Source organism: Amphiprion ocellaris, chromosome 16 (genome assembly GCF_022539595.1).
Source record: "Amphiprion ocellaris isolate individual 3 ecotype Okinawa chromosome 16, ASM2253959v1, whole genome shotgun sequence".
NCBI lineage: Eukaryota > Metazoa > Chordata > Actinopteri > Pomacentridae > Amphiprion > Amphiprion ocellaris.
This window is the reverse complement of record NC_072781.1, coordinates 17203068-17216760: the sequence shown is the minus strand read 5'-3', so window position 1 is coordinate 17216760 and position 13693 is coordinate 17203068. Positions and strand designations below refer to the sequence as shown.

Sequence of the window (13693 nt, the reverse complement as noted above, 5' to 3'; positions counted from 1 at the left end):
CCTGACAATTTCCACTTGTTAGAATGTTTACTGCCAATTATCACACATAAAACAAGAAATAATATTCTGTACTAATACTTCTGTACTAGCCAATACACAGTGAATAAATATTATCTGAAAGTCGGGTTATTGTTTTTTATCAGCACAATACAAAAAGATTCATGTTAGACATATTCCAGTTAAGACTAGAATATCATGATTTATGTAAATTTACCTCAATAATATGAATGTTCAGGTTAAGATTGTACAGTGATATTTATTATGTAAGTTTAACTGATTAAATTTAATGACTCTGCACTACAATATTATTTATTATTTAGATTTACATCATTATTATAATATTTAGGGTCAGACTCTACAGTATTAAGATTAAGAAATCAAATATTCTATAAAATGTAAATACACTGAACTCATTTGGATATATTTAAGTGAGACTCTACAATATTCTTTGACACAAATCTATCTAAATCAAAATTTTAATCATTTTTACTCCAAACATTTACTGGACTGATTTAAATATTAAAATCACTCCTTTCTAATCCTCTGCTGTATGTTCAAACCTGAGGCCTTAAATAGAAACACACTAGTATCTGATTGAAGGAACTTCTGCAGAGTCCTGGTTCCAGAACATGATGATAGAATTATAGACAAACTTTAACAAAAGCTGCCTGAGAGTTTACAGGTTTTTATGTTGGATTTCTTCAGTAATTTAATGAGAGTTATCAGCAATAATCAAGTGTTCATTTGATGAACTTCATTTCCTAAAACATCCAGAATTGGAGCTCATATCTTTGGCAGCTGTAACGTTTCTGCTGCTTCAAAGTTCACAACACAATGAATGAATTCCTAAAACACTCTCAATGCTGGAGAGCAATGTTCCCTGTAATTTTTCCTGAGTGTGAGCAAACACACAAACTCCCTGAGCGTCCCTTGGACCACTGTGAGCAACATCAGACGTGTGCACTGTGGTCACACCAGCATCACATCCATTCAAGTTACATGGTTCATTAAAAGAATCAAATTACAGCATTTACATTTCTGTTAAAACACTTTGTCAACAGGAGCCAGTTGAAGGCTGCAGTGATTTTAGTGACACTACAATGTATAAGAGTGAAGTTATTGAATATTTGTCTCTCTTTACTGTTGCAGCGGTTTTGCAAATTGCAGACGGACCCTGTTCACTCCACAGACACCAATGTTATTCCTGTAGCTTGAAAGACAGCTACTTTTGATAAAACTGGGCTTGTAGCACATTGCCTGCCTTGCAACAATGGGAAAGAGGCACCATTTATGTTTTGACAACCTATATCTAATGAGTTATTGATGCTGGAAGTGTGAATCTGGAAAAAAGATGCAAAAAAGGACATTTATTGATTACATATAGGCTGTTAAATGTTTATTAAAAACTAAAAAGCATTTTAAATCAAACAATTCAATTCAATTCAATTTTATTTATATAGCACCAATTACAGTCAAATTGTCTCGAGACGCTTTACAGAACCAATATGCCTGACCCTCAGAGCAAGCCAAAAGGCGACAGTGGCAAGGAAAACACCCTTTTAACAGGGAAAAAAGCCTCGAGCAGAACCCAGCTCTAATGTGGGGGGACCCATCTGCCTGCTGGCCGGGCAGGTTGACTTAGGCATTTATTGAGTCACTAAAATACTGTAGAGTACAGACCACATCAGCATGATTATAAGCATCCTCTGGTAAATGAACAACCAGATACTGATGTCTCTCACCATATGGACTTCAGGAGATGACTGGGGGATGATAAACTGTGACCTACTGGTTGGGTTCTCTCTGTTCTCATGTTTCTTACATGTTTGTCCCCTGACAGCCGGGTCCTAATGTTTTTTGAGCAACACACCATACTATGATGTTTTTACAATGATGGTTCTACTATGGAACCAGTTTGACATGTTCAGGTGTTCTTTCTTTGAAAACTCAGAGATTTCAGGGATCAGAAGGTGGTTTTCAACTTTTTGTTAACTTTCTGCTTCAACTTTAAAATAAATTTCCTTCACTAACCCCGCCCTCTGGACTTCCAGTAAGCTGTGTTCCTATTGGCTGTCCAGGTGGCTGCTTGGTGTTATCAGGAACACCTGAGCAGCTCAGTGTCTTCCTGCTTTATTTAGCTGCAGACAAACATTTCCTCTGCTTCTCTTCACCACTGAACTGGGTTTGGCTCTGTTGCTCTAGTTTGTTCTTTAGACGTTGGCTTGCAGCTTCCAGCAGTAAAATCATCTTTAATGTGTTTCTTGGTGTGTTTTAGGGCTTTGTACTGGATAGTTGTCTTGGTAAAGGTGGTTCTTTAGCCACAGTTAGCACATGGTGCTAATGTGTGCAGTGATTAGTGGATTTGGTACAGCTGAGTTGTGTATTTATCTTGGCTGTAGTGAGTCTTTAGAGGTTTTTGGTCAGACACATTCTGTATTCTTGTTTGAGAACCAACGTTGGTTGTCCAGAAGGTAAGAGTTCCTGTCCTTATTCTCTGTTCTCAGAGGTTCTCTGGTAGGCTGCAGGAGACTTTAGCGTTTGGGTTGTACTAGTTTGGTTTTTGTACAGTTTCATTTGGACGACTATCTTGAGGCCCCTCCATGTGGTTTAGTGAGGTTTTCTGCAACAGTTCTACAAAGCAACCTGCAGCAGAAGAGACTGAGAGTTTTTAGGAAGTTCTGGAGACCAGACTTTAGAGCAGCAGAAACATTTGTCAGCAGTTTAAGCAGGAGAAGGTGAGCTTCAGAGTAGAAATGAGACGGAAACCTTCTTGACCCGTGTGGTGAGGTCCTGTACCAAGAGTTTGAGCAGGTTGTGAAGAGTCTGTAGTTCTTTGGTCTAAAAGCACAAGAAGAGTCGACTCATTAGAGGAGAAAACGGGAGATATTGTTGGTTCTTCTGTCGCTCTGCAGTTTCCTTAGACTGAATGTCAAGTTTATATATTAAATGATTTCCCATGTGAGCCCAAGAAGACTTCAATAAAGTCCCTCCATCCCCTGGACACAACATATTTTATTACCATGTTAAATGTTTTTTTTTTTTTTTTTTTTTTTTTTAAATATGTTTTTTGTTTTAATCATAGTTTTAGCATAGTTTTTTCTCTTTTTTCACAGTTTTGTCATCTGTGTCAAAGGTGCTGAACAAATAAAGCTCAATTGATAAACTGAATAATTGACTAACTCATGATTGTGACAACAGAAGTATTTTCATTGTGATTTAAGGGTTTGTTTCATTTCTAAGGTTGAGGCTAAAATCTTGACAGAAAAAAAAGATTAAAGAAATAAACTACATTTTAAAAAAGCAATTAAATCAAAGGAAAAAAAACATTTAATACAACAGAACTTTTAAAAAGAAAATTAAACATTAAATACAATTAAATTATATTAAACAGACAAAATAATTAAATAAACAGAAGATACAAAACGTAATTATGAAATTAAACAAAATTTATTAAACAAAAATATGAAACATTGAAGATTAAATATTTTAGATAATTAAACATTTAAAAAATAAAATTAAACAAGAATATTACACATTTTTTTAAAAATACAAAACATTAGATTTTTAAACCTTTAAAAATACAAAACATTGAATTAAAAATTAAATGTTTAATTGGAAAATTAAATCTTTAAGACAATAAAACTTTAAATAGGAATTAAACAGAAAATACAATGAAGCATTTAAAAAGAAAATTAAACATTAAAAGGTGGTAAAACATTTAAAAAGAAAAACCTTAAAGATTTAATTGAAAAATTAAACACGGGGAAAGAAAAGGAAATTTTTCAAACAAGCCGATAAAACATTTGAAAAAACAATTAAACATTAAAAAGACAAAACATTTGGAAATCAAATCAGACAGAAAAGAATAAAAGGTGAGAAAAGAGCAAAACTAAACATTTAAGAAGAATCAAACTAAAGACAAAACATTTGAAAAGACACCAGTTAAACTTTAGAAGATCAAATTAAACAGAAGAAACAATAAAATGATCAAAAGAGCAAAAACAGATAAAGGTCTGAAAGCTTTTTCTAGTCTGAAATGAAAACATCGTTTCTTCAAACATTTCCTCTTTCTATGTTCTTGGTTTGATTGTGGACAGATTTACTAAGAACTCATTTCAGAAAACTGCTTTCCAGATAAAGTCTACTAGTAGTTGAAGGCATTTATAAAACTAATGTTACCTTCTGATCTCCATAAACTTTACTGTTCAGTGAAGAGAATCAAAGTTTGTTGAGGATTTCTAAAAACCCACAGATGAAGGTCTGAGAAGAACTCAGATGGATGGTCTAAATGTGAAATCAAGACTCATGGTCACAAGGTTTAAAGCTTCTGTTAACCATAAAGTTCAAACTAACAGAGAAGTACTGAGAAACTTTTAAAATTTCAGTCCTCAGACTGTCTAAAGGTTCAAACTAACAGAGAACTACTCAGGAACTTAGAAGATATCAGTCCTTGGACTGTCTGAAAGTCAAATCTAACAGAGAACTACTGTGGGACTTAGAAAATTTCAGCCCTCAGACTGTGTGAAAGCTCAGGTCCTGAGGACTCGGGAGGTGTGGAGGCTTTGGAAAGTCTTGGAACTGAGGGTTCCACCCTCCAGCACAAAGGCTGAAGTCCAACCTCCTGAGAAAAACGGTCGAGTCGAGACTCGAGTTAAAAAAAAAAACTCGAAAACAACAAAAAATAGATGACAAATGCGCAAAAAAAAGAAAAATTAGTATCTGAGCGAATAGCTCAGGGGATAAGAAGAGAGACTACCAACTGGAAGGTCGCAGGTTCAAGACCCACCACCGGCAATTTTCTTTCTTTGTCTTTGTCAGGATTTTGACAAAACTTTAAGAAGGGTCTGGTCTTGAACCAGCGACCTGCAGCTCTACAGGCAAATCCTTAACTCGCTGAGCTACAGATCAGATGAAAAGAAATAAATTCGTCGTCCCTTTGGCATCGTAGTTTCCGAAGTGACCACATGGGTGGAGCTAAGGTGGAGTCTGGGTGGAGTCTGGGTGGAGAGTAGGCGGGGAGGTGGGTGGCGGCCTCCCCCCTCTACTCCCCCCACCTCCCCCCACCACCTACCACACCTTCCCCCGCCCCACGAGTTCTTCGAGTCTCCACGAGTTCTTCGAGTCGCCACGAGTTCTTCGAGTCTCTATGGGTTTTCCCGAGTTTCTGGAGTTTCCACCAGGTCGGAGGCAGAACAAGTTGTCATGAAGAGGTGTTGAAGTCGGCCAGGATGGACTGACTTTTTACAGCGACTAGAAGGAAGACCACTAGAAGAGCAGGTCTTTAACCAGCATCCATAAAATCCATGGAGTCGGCTCCAGAGAAATGAAGGGAGGTCAACTTTTATCAACCTCCATCCAGATGTTCAACTTGATATCTTTACTTTGACATTTTTAGCACCACAAACCTTTAGTATCACACTTTATTATCATTTATTAGGACTTTAATGGAATCCACAAGCAGATTTAGTTTTTGTTGAGAAACTTTATTCTTGTCATTGTGGGACTGCAGTATTTAAAACTGTTCCTTCTATTTGACCTCATGTTTATTAGTTTTAGTGGAGAAAGTTATTTTAGTTGTCGATTAGTCTCTTAAAAACCAAATAAATTGGATTAGTCAAGCGGTTTAAATTTCTTACTTTGTCATATTTTAAATGTGACAGAAAATGGAAAAATAAAGTGTCTTGAGACAATTTCACCTGTAATTGGCGTTATGTAAATAAAATTGAATTAAAATTGTATGTATCTTGTAATGTTGGAGTAATTCAGCCATATATGTTGGAAAACACATTTTCTTTGACCATTAATCTGTTGATTGTTTTCTCCAGTAATTCATTTCTTGTTTTGGTTTATAAAATGTCAAACCCAAATATATTCAGTTTACTGTCATAAAAACCAAAAAGATTTACATTCATGATGCAGGAATCAGGCAGTTTTTCACTTTTTATCTTAGTTTAGTCAGAAACATAGTTGATAATGTGTGAATTTTTGCAGCTTGTGAGCCGTTAAAGGTTTTAATCTTTGGGGCCGAGTGTCCAAAAACATTTAGAAACCAACATCCACGAAACACTCAACAAAGATTTGAACATCATTAAAGGGAAATCCAACTTTTGCATGACAATGTCTAATTAAAGGACATTTATTTCCAACGTAAATGTGTGATATTCATCCTCTGGAGCTTTCTCTTCACATCGTCTTCCACCTGGACTGGTTTGGTCGGGAGCATGTGCAACAAACATTTGAAAAACTGCACTTTAACATCAATGAATGACACTGAAGTTTAATCTCTACATAAATGAGACTGAGTCTGGATGTGCTGCTCTGTCATTAACTCCTAAGTTTAGGGAAAGTTCAAACAAAAGAGGACAGTTCAGATCAGACTTGAGAATGAGCTTACTTTGAACAAACATCTCAGACTTTGAGCTTCAGCACCTCTAGCAAGATATTTTAACAACAAGCAACTCAAGAGATCCAGAAGTTGGAGAGAGTTAGCTTTAGCTGAGCCAAAGAACATGTGGGACGCTAACCTAGCAAACATTTCAGACTTTCCTCTGTGAATTCTGAGAAATAATTTCCTATTTAATGACAGAGCTACACATCTTAACTCAGTCTCATTAAAACAGACTCTAATTCAGTGTAATCCATCCATATTAAAGTGCAGTTACCCAAAATGTTTGTTGCATGAGCTCCAACAAAACCTGTCCAGGTAGAAGGCCACTTTGACAAACAGGAAGTGGACGATTCCAAGCAGATTTATAGAAGGGGGAACCGGACTGTACTAAGTGTGGTTGAGTATAGAGGGGTGTTTTGTGGGTTTTTAAGGCTGATAATGATTATTAGTGAAACATTTGGAGTAGATATTCATTTGCAGTAAATGAAAGTATTTAAAATCTTGGAGTTAAACTTAGAAGAACACAAACTCTAACAGAAAACTTTGTTGATACGTTTTTGTTTTGTTTACAGATGTTAAGTTAAAGGAGTTTTATTCGTGACAGATAACCAATCAAATCACTCCAGAAGACAGAGCGACCACAGGTAGATAAAGGTTCAGAGCCAAAGTAGCGCCATTTTTAAATGGATTTATTACCATAAATCAGCAAAAAAAATAAAATACTGATAATCAGTAAATCAGTCAGCACACAATTACTACAATTCTACAATGTATGTCTCTTTCCTTTGACTTGTTATTTGTACAATATATGATGTATATGATGGTGTTTTTTCATACCAAAGGCTATACTATGATGTTTTCTAAGAGACATACGATGCTACTGTGTTTGTTCTGGCTCTGGGCCGCTGCACTCCTCCTCTGTTGTTTTCTGGATTGTACTCAGCTGCATGCCTTCGTCCACTCGGCCTCCGTTGACTCGTCCCGCCTGCCGTCTCTGGAGCTGAAGCTGGATTGGAACAGACCAAAGTACAGTCCAATCACGATGCCAGCTGCCTCTCAAAAGGCTCCTTCATCTGGCAGGTGGCACCACTTCTTCTGAGGGGAAGCTGAGCTGGACCAGCAGAACTTTGGAGATGTGTTCCAGTGGTTGGTGGATGTGTGGGGAGATAGAGAGGGACCTTTGAATTGTTTACAAAGGAAAACAGGGAACCCATTGGTAGTTTTAGTTTAGGGTGCTACTGCGGTGTGTTTTTGGGTTTTAAGAGGTGAACAGGAAGAGGTTTTTTTCGTATTGATTATCTTTTACTTTGTTCCTGGTTGGAATGCCCATCAATGTCAACATGAAGTTCACTTTTAGTTCTGTTTATTTATTTTTATTTTACTAACACCCATTTGCTTTTAACCCCCTCACATGTTGTGTTGTTGTAAACTTAGTCTTTCAAATAAATACTCATCTAACCCTCTGGAAACCAGCGTTTGGACTGTTTTTGTGTTGCTCCTCACCTACTTCAGACAGCCGGGACACAACAACGTTTTGTGGACTAAAGGCTATACTATGACGTTTTTAGAGCGACATGCTATACTATGACAATTTTAGAGCGACATGCTATACTATGATGTTTTTAGACCAAAGGCTATAATATCACGTTTTTTGGGCGACATGCTAAACTGATGTTTTTAGACCAAAGGCTATACCATGACATTTGTTGGACGACATGCTATACTATGACGTTTTTAGAGCGACATGCTACACTACGAGATTTTTAGAGCAACATGCTATACTAAGACGTTTTTTGGACCAAAGGCTATATGATGACTTTTTTGAGCGACATGCTATACTATGACATTTGTTGGGCGACATGCTGTACTATGGACGTTTGTTGGATGACATGCTATACTATGGACATTTTCTGGACCAAAGGCCATACTATGACGTTTGTTGGGAACATGCTATACTATAGGCTTTTTTAATTGACATATTACTATGATGTGGTTTTTTTGTTTGTTTTTTAGCAACATATAATAATATGAACAGTTTTAAAAATTACTATACTTTTACTTGTGCAATGAAATATTATTCTTTTTAGGCAAAGGCCATGTTTGATTACATATAGGCTATTAAATAAATTATTAAAAACTAAAAAGCATTAAAAAATAATAACCAACTTAGGCATTTACTGAGTCACTAAAATAGTGTAGTCTATGGCCACATCAGCATTATTATAAGCATCCTCTGGTAAATTCACAGCCATATACTGTAGGAAATCTAGCTGATCTCATCATGATGTCCACTTACCATATCGACTTCAGGAGATGATTAGATGATGATAAACTGTGACCTGCTGGTTGGGTTCTCTCTGTTCTCATATTTCCTCCATGTTTGTCTCCTGATGCTGCCTTACTTCAGCCAGTCCATGAGCAACAGAAAACACAGTTTGCCTTGTTCCCATTGCCAGGGGTTCCACTCTTCCCACTCCAGTCTGTACATTTGCAAACGTTTTTGCTTCTTTGAACGTGGTGGAGTTTCAGGTGTAGACATTTTTAAACGTGCGGGTGCAGCAGCGTCTGTAACCTGGCAACCAGAGACAGGACCGGACAGGACCGGACACACAGAGACGTCTGAAGTCTGTCCACTGGACCTGGCATCGGGTCCTCGCTACGTGAGTCCTACAAAGATGAAATTGGCTGCCCTTAATATTTCCTGTGTTTTATTTTATTCATTATGCAGTTTTGATGAGTGTGTGACAGATGTGTACGGGGCATTTATGAAAATACAGAACAACTTGCGTCCCGTATTGATTCAATACGGGACGCAACAATTAATTGTCAAATAAAGGACGTTTCCGTATTTTAAGGGACGGGTGGCAACCCTACAGAGCAGTGTAAAGAAACTGGTCACCTAGCAAACTGAATTATTCTAGGTAACACTTTGTTTATTATGTGTGTTTTCTGCTCAAGTTAATGTCCTGGTTTGATTCATTTTAAATTACTCCTGATCTTGAAAGGTTTTAAACTGTGCAGTCAAAGTAGTTACAACTGTGAGCGAATAGCTTGAAATGAACTGCCCTAGACTGCCCTGTTCATAGCCGACCATTCTTTCACAGCAGCTATATCAAGAGTTATTGTGCAATGATAGATAAATGCAGCCCATTTTTCAACCGTTTCCTGTTTAGTATGCGTAACCTCCTCTTAATTTGTTCTAAAAGAAATGTCTAATGAGGCAGTCTAGTCTTTCAGTCAGGTTAAGTCATTTTTCCCATTGGTGGTTTGCATTATATAGCTTTGTTTTTCTCTGTTCTAGGAACTATTGTTAAATCATCTTTATGTGAGACTTTGTTCTCGTTTGGAGCATATTCTCGGATGCATGCCTTTGGATCTGGACTTCTTAGAGTTCACTTGCACACAAGAACTTGTGTTTTTAAATGCTTTATCCAACCAAGTAGAAATTTGCCCAGCTATTTTAAATGCACTGACACAGCTACACCATCTTATCAGCTCAGAAAAAGAAAACAGGAATCAGTACATTGCAACTGTGCACTCAGAGAGAGGAGCAGCTGGGCGACAAAGAATGGTCACATCCCCAGAGCACCTTTGTAACTTACTGGAACTTAATATGTCTGTCCCATGTATAGATAATGGTATCTGTGAAATACTAGCTGAGTATGTCAAATACTTTTAGATTTTTTTAAGTGGACCATAGACCTAGTTTCAGTATTTGTTTTTTCTCACATTCAAATTTGAGGCTATATATAATATATATGTAATATCTCAAGAATAATTCAAGATAAAAGCCTGAAATTTTCATTTATTTGTCTTGCTAACATTAGCATATCCGATTGCTGTTAAATACAGCGGTGGAAAGAAGTTTTTGGACACCTCATACATTTGTGAAATATTGCATTAAGAATCCCTCTGAGGTCTTCAAATGCAATTTCTATTAGTTCAGTCACAGCCATAATACGAAACAAATCCTAAAAAAGTCAATAAAAACTTGAAATTCATTGGTTCCTTAAAAATAAGAAATTTTGTGTATTGGGTCATTTTGGTAGAATTTAGTTTTGTTAGTCATGTAAACAATAAACAAAAAAAGCATCATTTGTGTCTGTCTAATGCAGTCACACCTTTTGAAACACAAAAGACTTTCCAACAAATATTTCACGATAATATTTGAGATTGTGGAAAATTTTCAAGGTGCCTGAAAACTTTTTTCCACCACTGTATCTGTCAAAGCATGAAAATTTGCCATTGGAAAAATGCCACTATATTCAGAAGGATATATGTGGTCATGGTTCCATTATGCCAATGTCATGGTAATGACTGGATGCAGGGCTAATTTACAAAGAAATTACACAAAACAACATGTCAGGTTTCAAAGACTGGACTTTTCATAGACCACTTCATTTTTTTCATATTTCAACTCACCCATAATCTGAGATTATTGATCTACTTGTTCAGTATTATAGATTTTTCATCATTGTTCTGAGATAGTGTCATTCAAACAACCTCAAATTTCAATGTGCAAAAAAATGCCTGTTGAAATAGGTTGACAGTGACAGCCAATTTAAAAATATTTTTTGCTCTGACAGTATTTGGCATACAATATATATATATATATATATATATATATATATATATATATATATACCGTCAGCCTATAAATATATATATATATATATATATATATATATATATATATATATATATATATATATATATATATATAGGCTGCTGTTTTGTAATATTGCAACGGATTTTCATCCCATTCACCAGTGAGAAAATAAAGTCAGTACAGTCCAGTTCATTTTTAACTCCTGCTTTAATGCTGTGATTGCACGTATTGTTCACCAGAAACATTCTTAACTTCAGATACTTTAAATGTATGGCAGAAATACGCATACTTGAGCCAGATAACCTGTCAGGTGAGTTGGGAGAACAGGTAGGGGAGGGAATCCAAAAGTGCACTTAGTTTTGTCAGTCAAGTAAAACTAACTAGAGAACAACACCTAACATATCTTGACTGGCAAGTGCAAATACAGGCCAGGATGTCAGTCTTAAATGATGTGTAGTCCTTGTAATGTCCTGGGATGTCTAAGGTCTCATAGCAGGTGGAGGCTGTCAGGTATCTGCCATTCACTACTTCTGTGGAGAGAGTTCTTGGTAGAGTCTCCCATCCAGTCCAGAATTTCACCAGACTGGTCAGTTCAGACGGTGTTGCTATGGAGTGGATTAAAATTGATTAAATAAATGGCTACAACAAATGATCAAAAACAATCTAGGGTACGCATACTAAACAGGAAACGGTTGAAAAATGGGCTGCATTTATCTATCATTGCACAATAACTCTTGATATAGCTGCTGTGAAAGAATGGTCAGTTATGAACAGGGCAGTCTAGGGCAGTTCATTTCAAGCTATTCGCGCACAGTTGTAACTACTTTGACTGCACAGTTTAAAACCTTTCAAGATCAGGAGTAATTTAAAATGAATCAAACCAGGACATTAACTTGAGCAGAAAACACACATATTAAACAAAGTGTTACCTAGAATAATTCAGGTTGCTAGGTGACCAGTTTCTTTACACTGCTCTGTGACTTAACTGCATTTTTGGGTGCATGAATCACACTTCCACCCATTTGTGCGTTTATAAAATTGTTACTCAACTACCCAGCTGCAGAACGTGCTGTCTGTATGACCTCATTACTGTGCTAGCGCTGTATTAGCGTGGCTAGCGCTGTATTAGCGCGGCTAGCGCGCCTAACGCTGTATTAGCGTGGCTAGCGCTGTATTAGCGCGGCTAGCGCGGCTAACGCTGTATTAGCGTCGCTAGCGCTGTATTAGCGCGGCTAACGCTGTGCTAGCGCAGCTAACGGCATGCATTACAGCTTACTGACTCTCACAAAAACAAACCACATACAGGACAAAAAGAATTAATACACTCACTGAAGCGCCGTCGTTCATGCTGGTAGCTGTGGTTGACCCCGGTCTTGTGAGGTGAACCGTCTGCGTCACATGACCGGAGGAGCGCCACGTGATTGGCTGGGCGTTGGTTCGATTTTGGCCAGGATCGATTGTTTACGCCTGAGTCCCCCGGATGATTTCAACTCACCACATAATCTGAGATTATTGATCTATTTGTTCAGTATTATAGATTCTTCATCATTGTTCTGAGATAGTGTCATTCATACAACCTCAAATTTCAATGTGCAAAAAAATGCCTGTTGAAGTAGGTTGACAGTGACAGTCAATTTAAAAATATTTTTTGCTCTGACAGTATTTGGCATACTATATATATATATATACTGTCAGCCTATAAATAAATAAATAAATAAATATATATATATAGGCTGCTGTTTTGTAATATTGCAACGGATTTTCATCCCATTCACCAGTGAGAAAATAAAGTCAGTACAGTCCAGTTCATTTTTAACTCCTGCTTTAATGCCGTGATTGCATGTATTGTTCACCAGAAATATTCTTAACTTTAGATACATTAAATGTATGGCAGAAACACGCATACTTGAGCCAGAGAACCTGTCAGGTGAGTTGGGAGAACAGGTAGGGGAGGGAATCCAACAGTGCACTTAGTTTTGTCAGTCAAGTAAAACTAACTAGAGAACAACACCTAACATATCTTGACTGGCAAGTGCAAATACAGGCCAGGATATCAGTCTTAAATGATGTGTAGTCCTTGTATGTGGGATGTGTAAGGTCTCATAGCAGGTGGAGGCTGTCAGGTATCTGCCATTCACTCCTTCTAAGGAGAGAGTTCTTGGTAGAGTCTCCCATCCAGTCCATAATTTCACCAGACTGGTCAGTTCAGACGGTGTTGCTATGGAGTGGATTAAAATTGATTAAATAAATGGCTACAACAAATGATCAAAAACAATCTAGGGTACGCGTACTAAACAGGAAACAGTTGAAAAAATGGGCTGCATTTATCTATCATTGCACAATAACTCTTGATATAGCTGCTGTGAAAGAATGGTCGGTTATGAACAGAGCAGTGTAGTGCAGTTCATTTCAAGCTATTTGCTCACAGTTGTATCTACTTTGACTGCAGTTTAAAACCTTTCAACATCAGGAGTAATTTAAAATGAATCAAACCAGGACATTAACTTGAGCAGAAAACACACATATTAAACAAAGTGTTACCTCGAATAATTCAGGTTGCTAGGTGACACGCTTCTTTACACTGCTCTGTGACTTAACTGCATTTTTGGGTGCATAAATCACACTTCCACCCATTTGTGCGTTTATAAAATTGTTACTCAACTACCCAGCTGCAGAACGTGCTGTCTGTATGACCT

The 13693-nt window shown here is 37.1% G+C and overlaps 1 long non-coding RNA gene across 2 annotated transcripts; it reads right to left on the bottom strand.

Annotated features, from left to right (window-relative positions):
- Window positions 1–1921: 1921 nt before the first annotated feature.
- Window positions 1922–12469, bottom strand: LOC129350798 (uncharacterized). 2 transcript variants are annotated; one of them, XR_008604318.1, is made up of 4 exons: window positions 12327–12469; window positions 11287–11602; window positions 8685–8789; window positions 1922–2838 (listed from the first exon to the last, which is right to left on the bottom strand). It is a non-coding gene; the product is annotated as an uncharacterized LOC129350798 (long non-coding RNA). The 2 variants fall into 2 exon arrangements; XR_008604317.1 differs by lacking the exon at window positions 1922–2838 and adding an exon at window positions 6019–7566.
- Window positions 12470–13693: the final 1224 nt, after the last annotated feature.